The sequence below is a fragment of the Amborella trichopoda genome, chromosome 2 (genome assembly GCF_054954075.1).
Source record: "Amborella trichopoda isolate Santa Cruz 75 chromosome 2, AtrichopodaSantaCruz75HAP2 v2.0, whole genome shotgun sequence".
Lineage (NCBI taxonomy): Eukaryota > Viridiplantae > Streptophyta > Magnoliopsida > Amborellales > Amborellaceae > Amborella > Amborella trichopoda.
The window spans coordinates 20,850,544-20,858,300 of NC_142337.1; positions in this window are offsets into that span (position 1 = coordinate 20,850,544).

Here is a 7,757-nt window from a genome sequence, read left to right on the forward strand (position 1 = left end):
AATATAGTTTGGTGAGTTTGGCTACTCAGTAAGTGATCATCATAGTCCTCAAAATAATCATGGTTGAAAGACATAAACATTTTCTAAAAAGATGTCTAGTGAAACAATACGAGGAAGAGCATTTATATAGAATAGTTTCACTTTCAATGATACACAATTTAGCATAATCCAAAAGATTGAAATACATATAAATATTTTAACATAGAGGTATAATTCAAAAGATTTCACAAAGTACCTTACTGGCGTCCCAAGTAGGTCACTTATATACCCTACCAGTGTCCTGGATGGGTATAATTAATCTATGTAGGTCCAATCATATCTCACCAGCATACCGAATGAGTCTACTTAATCCCAACCGACGTGATAGGTTCACTTATACCTCACCGGTGTACCGAATGAGTCCACTTAATCCCTACTAGCATACCGGATAGGTCCACTTATCCTCACCGGCGTACCAGATGAGTTCTCTTGTATACTTAAAGTATCTCTGAAACTCTTTAGACTTTATAAATTAGCAATATCGCATATCCAGAATATGCATGAAATCATTAGCATGAATTTACTTGAACCAATTTAAAACAATCACTTTCCTTAAAATTCCTACAAGTAACCAATCAAACATTTTGGCCAATGAATTCATAAAGGTAGCAGTTCTGAAAGACATTCTTGAAATGTAACACGGTGAACAGTCTATAATCAATAGATGAGCTTTTATGAAAATCCAAAATTAAATACAAAAACATCACAATTTTATAGAAATATAATTTTGCGATTAATCATTTTACAAGAATAGGTAAAACTAATAGCATCTAAAATTCACAAATGGACAAAAATACATTTAAATACATAAATGCGTAAATCTTAGAGTATTGGCAATATTACAATTAATTGCATAAATATCGATTTTTCCTATAATGATTTTACCAGAAATGACATCACTTACACATAAATTTTAAAGTGTCCAAAATTCATAACAGTAGACCAAAATAATTAATTTTATTTTTAATAATTTACAATGTCTAAAATTTCTAACAATAGACAAAGATAATAATTTTAATAGGAAAATGAGATCATTTATACTTAAAAAAAAAATGATGAACAAAAATATCATAGTTTTATTAAAAACGGACTATTTTTCAGAAGAATAGGATCACTTACCTATAAAACTTGAGAGGGAACTTTCGGTATCTCAAAATTCAGAGAGAGAGAAAAAGAGCTCACTGCTTCTTTCAATCCATAGAGAGAGCTCAACGCTCATTAGAGGGAGGGTGTGAGAGAAGCATTTTGCAGTGAGAAAATCCAACTCATTCTCCTTTTTTAAGCACAAAAAAAATGTTATTATAATATATTATTGACCCCACCCCACCTCATACAAGAGGTGTACCGAAGGTGTTAATTGTTTAACTCTTAAATCCCACGTCGTTAGAGGACGTGGCAAATAAAAGACGAAGGGTCAAAAGAGCAAAAAAAAAAAAAAAAAAACAAAAAGGTGATGGTCCCTAAGGACCAAATTATTTATGTGGACCATTAAAGGTAAAAGGTTTGTTTTATTTTATTTTTTTTATTTTATTTATTTATTTATTTTATTTTTATTATTATTATTATTATTATTATTATTATTATTATTATTATTATTATTATTATTATTACTACTACGGTTAGACCGTCAGTGATGACGTATATGTATGTGTGTGTGGCGGTTTTCGGGCCGTGCGGACTGGAGTAAGAATTGCCAGCATGTGGTGTGTGCAGGAGCGTGCCAACGCTAGGGACGCCCTTGTGCGACACGTGTGGGGTTACCTTTTGGTTACCCGCAGAGACGGTGGTCTTGTTGGGACCCACCAAGCGAAGAGGAGTAGTGGTGCGAGGACCACGTTGAAGCTTTTGACTGCCGGGGTGTCCGTCAATGACAGGGTGCTTATGCGAAGAGACGACTGTGGTGCTGCCCATGCAGTTGACATTAATGGATTTCCCCTTGATGCTGAAATAGGACGAGCGAAGGGCTTGATAGCCCATACCCCGAGCTTTCCTAGGTTGGACTAAGATAGCGGCGTCAGCCAGGCCGCTTGAGTAGAGGCAGGATCAGCTTATCCTCTCCTCCCGGGTGAGGTCACAAATATGGGAATGTAGAAATCCCCAATTTAGACAAAAGAGGGTTAACGGGGTCCCATAGCAATTTTAGAGAGAGAAAGAAAGGAGGTTGTTACCTGAAAACAAACCGAGCAAACAATAGGGTGACTTGTCCCCAGTGGAGTCACCAGTTGGCTAGGGCTTGGTTTTCGTTGGGGTCCTCACAAGGGCAAGGCCTGTGCGCGTGGGGGAGAAAACTCTCTCTCAAACACCCGTGGGGATCGGCGCATTCCAGACACCTGTGGGTTCTCGCTTGCGGGCTCTCCTGAGCATGGATAGAGATTTTAATGGCGGGGGGGGGTCGGGTCGCTCGCCTCTCCGTTTGGGGTTCGTGGGACACCCTCGGGTAGTTCGCTCTCTTAGAGCAATCATGAAACCCTCCGACTGCCTACCAGCTTGGTTTGGACAGGACTCTCTTCAGGTTCACAAGGTCACTTCTCTCTCTCTCTCTCTCTCTCTCTCTCTCTCTCTCTCTCTTGCTTTCGACCGAGATGGGGTTTGATTATCCCTCCATGTGTCTATCCTCTTGAGAGGGATGACTGGCTGATGGAAAGGTGCGAGAGAACCCGAGGGTTGGGACTCGTGGGTTCACCTGGGATCGCACGTCTGTTGCGGACGTGGAGCAGGTGACATGTAGGGGAGAAGAGAGAGAGGGGTCGGGGTGTGACCCAGCTTAGGAGAGAAAGAGGATGGGTCCACGCACTCGGAGATGTTTTCTCTCTCCAAGAAGGAACGGATCCACGCATCAAGAGTATTTTCTCTTTCTCAAAGATTCTCTCTCCACTGGACGGGATTAGGGGTCCAAAAACAAAAGACGAGTGGAGACAAGCGTTATGCCTCTGTTTTAACGATAAATAGTGCACAATAGTCTGCTCTTTTACAAATGACTTAAGCTTGCTTATATAGAGAACTCACAGATCATGAGTGAATGCTCAAAAATTAAGCTTAATTACAATTAAATAAATTAAGATAAAAATCTCGAAATTAGGTACAATGATCACAACGCCCCTAAGACCTTTTGTACTAATGATGAAACCATCACTGCCTAAGGGTCCTTCCACCATTGCCAGATCTTGGAAGCTTTTATGAAAACTTGCGGCGATGGTTCAGACCATTTGCCACCATATATTCAATGTCCTTTCAATTCAGTGCATTTTGATGCTCTTTAATAATGCTGAGGCAGCCTTTTTCCCATAAGGTGGAAGTCTAGCTAAATTCGTGAACTTTAATTGCCAATGCTATTTAGCTTGTGATGTTCTGAGTTCTTGCTCTGCTTGCAAATGAGAGAGGGTACCGTCACAGTCGTTTTGCACCAAGTTTGGTTTGTTTTGGTCCTTGTTCGTAGCTTTTCCTAATTTGGGAGGTCACTAGAAAGAGAAATTCCGGTGATTGAGCGAACTTGCTTCTTCTGCAACCTGGGGATTTGTGCTTATCAGACCTTGGATTGAATGTGAGAGTTATACCAGTTTTTAGCTCTTCGAGAGGTGGTTGCATTGAACTCATTTTTGGGATGATCCGATGTGCAGATCTCAAGCTGTGATTCACGGGGTTCTATAACATTGATTTTTCTAGTTTTGTGGTCAACTTCTTTCTAGGAGATGTTTGACTCTAGATCGCGCCACAATGCATGCCCTAGGTCAAAATGACGGGGCTGGCGTGATCTAGATTATGTCCAAATCTGAGCTTTTCTCTGGCTCTAGAGGAAGGTGTCGTCGATCCTTGAAATCCCTCTAGAGACATGATGTCGCAGTCTCCGTGCTTGGAGACTGGTTCAATGAAGTCGCACTGCGATAGTGTAAAACCTATCCGTTTTGAGGCCACATAGGCATAGATCTCTTTTGGGTATTGAGTCCAAATTTAGTTCTCAGGGGGTTTTCGCCGTTTTGGATGCAATGGCGGTGGTAGGGTATTGTTCGGAAGCCACTAGCATAGGTTACAGTTGTCAGGTCTTTCCTTGACGCAATAGCACTCCCCCCAGATTGTTTTGCTTGAGACTTATTTCGCGGCATAACTTTGGTTTGCCAGTGTCTTGAGTACCAGTAGGACCAGGCTGTTGCCAACTCTCTCCTTATTCGTGTGGGAGATGTAAGTACGTCAAAAATGATGTATAACAAATAGTTTTCAGTATATTGAAGAAGGGAGGTTTAGAAAGTCCAACACTAAGGGTCATTAGTTTGTTGAAGTAGAAAAACTTTTGGAAGGACAAAAACTCCCTCAGAAATATGTTTGTACCTGTCAGGGATATAGAGAGTTAGAGGCTTGAGGAGATATGGAAATTTCCCATAGCACAAATACAATTCCTAGAGAAGCATCCCATTACGTGTCTGTTGGGGATGATTGCATTTCCATTAAAAATTAGAGTCTTTAGAGTCCCCTTAAGGCTCATCTCTCAAAGTAGAGAGAAAAAGCTCTCACTGCTATATTGGCCTTTTAGGTTCCCTCCTTGACCTTCTTTTTACCTTTAAACATGAACATATTAAGCTCTTCATCTCCTTAAGTATGCAGCAAAGGTTTTCCATTCCGCATGGAAGCTAGAAGGAAAGAAGTACCTCATGTAGGTCAACTGGATATGGCTGAGGGAGGCAGACTTGTTATCATTAGTGAAGTTGATAAGGAACTACATAATATAGAGGTAAATCTTAATGAGAATGTGGATTTGTTTTATAATAATTGAGCTCTGGCTATTGAGCTTATGGATAATGCTGAAGATTTTCCCTCACCAGATGTTGCTTTTGATGTAGTTCTAATGGAGGACGAAGCACCACGGCTCCTAATAGTAGAGGAGAACAACCTTGAAAATGTGGTGTATTGGAGGATAATCTTGTGGTGGCTTTCAGGAGGTTGGGCAGGTGGAGGGGTAGGATGAAAATTTCAAATTCTCTCTCAAAATGGCCTTCATGAGGTTGACCTACAGGCTGACGCTCAAGAGGAGAAGAATATAAGTATGTCAAAGATGTTAGACAAGATGGGCATGTTCTTTGATAACCCTTTTATTTGAGTTTTCTTTAAAGCCATCAAGGAGCATATTGCTAGGGAAAGGGAAGACAAGAATGCTTTTGCAGCTAAGGCGGTGGATGCTCCTATAACTACTGATGCTATAAGTGAGGGCCCTAAAGCTAAGGCTAGGGGTAAAGCTAAAGCTATTAATAAGCCTACAGGGTCTTCTGTTAGAGTGGCTACTCGTAGAATCAGACTACGAGGAGTTATTGTCATTAGCTATGCTAGCAACAGAGCTCATGATTTTGATGATACTTCGAGCTCCACTTCTTCTGAGGTTAGGGTTCTACGTATGTTGGTCTTGCTCTGGTTGTGACGAATATCCTCTCATGTAATGTTAAGGGGTTGGGGGATTTGAGAAGGAGGAAGGAGGTGTTAACGTTATAGAAAATATGGACACCTGATGTCCTTATTTTGCAAGAAACAAAATGTCCTTCTCCTTCTATGGTGGATGTGCGTGAGATATGTTGGGGTTGTCTCTTTCTGTGGTCAAATGTTATAGGTACTTCTAGTGGTCTCTGGTTCTAATGTGATATGGGGGGATAGGTCTGTTTTTGTGGTCTATGAAGGTCCTAAAACTGGATTTGAGTGGGTACCTATTAATGTATATGGTCCAAATATGTCTGTGCCAAAACAATCTTTTGTGGATTGACTCTCCAATTGTATTTTAAATTTTAATCTTCCTATTTGTATTGGTAGAGGCTTTAATCTTATTAGGGAACCGGGTGAGACCACAGTTGCATTTCATTTTAACTCACATACGAAATTGTTTAGCGATTAAATTATGAAACATGAAATGTTGGATTTGCTATTAACATGGCACACTTTGCATGGTCCAACAATTTTTTTTTTCTTCATTAGTTTTTTCCAAATTGAATCGCTTTTTAATTTATAACGATCGGGAAAATCATTTTCTTCTTGCTTTCACTAAGGCTTTGCCAAAATTATCTTTGGACCATATTCATGTGCTTGTATCCCCTAACAATGATAACTTTGGTCATATACCATCTCAAATTGCTAAAAGAGGGTGACCACATTACAAAGTTCGTCCATTCGATTGCTAACGCGAGAGGAAGACAAAATGATATTTCTAGCCTATCTTTCAAGGGTATTCAGGATGGGGACACGTTTGCTTGGGAAACTAAGATAGTTGAGCATTTTCAAAAGGTTTTTTTTCCCATTGAGGTTAACTTTGGAGTGTGGTTGGATCCTTTTCCTTTTAATAAACTGTTCGAGAGTGATGTTAAGAGTAGGTCGAGGTTTTAGAATAAGAGTTGAAAATGGCAGTGTTTACATTTCTGGGGGATAAGGCTCGGGACCTGATGGGTTCCTTATGATTTTTCATCCAATATTCAGGAGATTGATGAAAAGGGACTTAATGAAGATGATTTGAGAGTTTATGGAGACTGCAGTTATGTTTAAAGGGATCAATTCCACCTTATTTGTCAATGTTCTTAAGAAGTCAACTATTGCTGAAATTGGAGACATAAGAACCATCAGCTTACTAACTAGCCTTTACAAAATTATTGTTAAAATCCTTGCTGAGGTTAAAATAGTTATGCCTTTCATAATTATGGGTCCGTATTTTACTTTCATAAGGGGAAGGTTGATGCAGGCAAATTTGAGGGAACAGTAAAATCAATAATAAACAAAGCTAAACACATGCACAATTCAAAAAACCATAGGGTTTCTTCTCCACACCTTAAGCTAGGGTTACAGAAGCCTAAGCTTTTCTCTATTTCAAATTCTAAAAATTGTATGAGATTTTTCCTCTCAAGGCCCCACACCTCTATTATATATTATGATTCAATGTTCAAAGACATTCTATGTCCATATATTGATTAAAATGACCTATATATCTCATAATTTAAATTTAAATTTCGTAATAATAATTCTATCCCTACGATTAGTACTTGTGAATAGTACTTATGAAATAAACAAAAAAATGTAAAAACCCTAGAATCCCTAAAAAAATTAAAAACCCTAGAAATAAACCCTAAAACTAAAATATAATATACATCCTTTGAAATTGAATAAAAAAAAATAAGAACAATTTTGCCCTCCGTCATTCTCTTATGGTTGGAGAAAATTCGTCCTCGAGTTATGAAGTATGCTAAAATAAAACTAGCGTTTATCTGACCATATTCTTCAACTCGATTATTGTAAACTTGGAACTAAGAAACCCTCGTGGAAATGGCCATTGTATGTCGATAGAATATTTTTCATCTCACAAACTTATTGAAATTTGCTTCACTTTAGCCATATAATCCTGCTGAATTTGCCCAGGCTTAGCTTTAGAACACAACATGAGTACATCTTTGAGATCAACGATTAAAGCAACAACTTCACATTTCAATTCTCCTTTGAGTCCTTCATTTTTTTTTCTCATCAAATATCAATTAAACTACGAAATCTTGATCATCATCATAGACTCAATCTCAACCAATATCTTATTCTTCATCTAAGTATGAGTCAAAAATTGAAGGTGAATCTCAATCTACAACATGCTGATTTTTTATGCAATCTGTGTCAATCTCAACCTCTAAATCCAAAACATGGAGCACGAAAGTAAAACCGGCTTGTACTCGAGATCCTCTTAGGTTGAAAGATCACATTATTGCCCATTATTG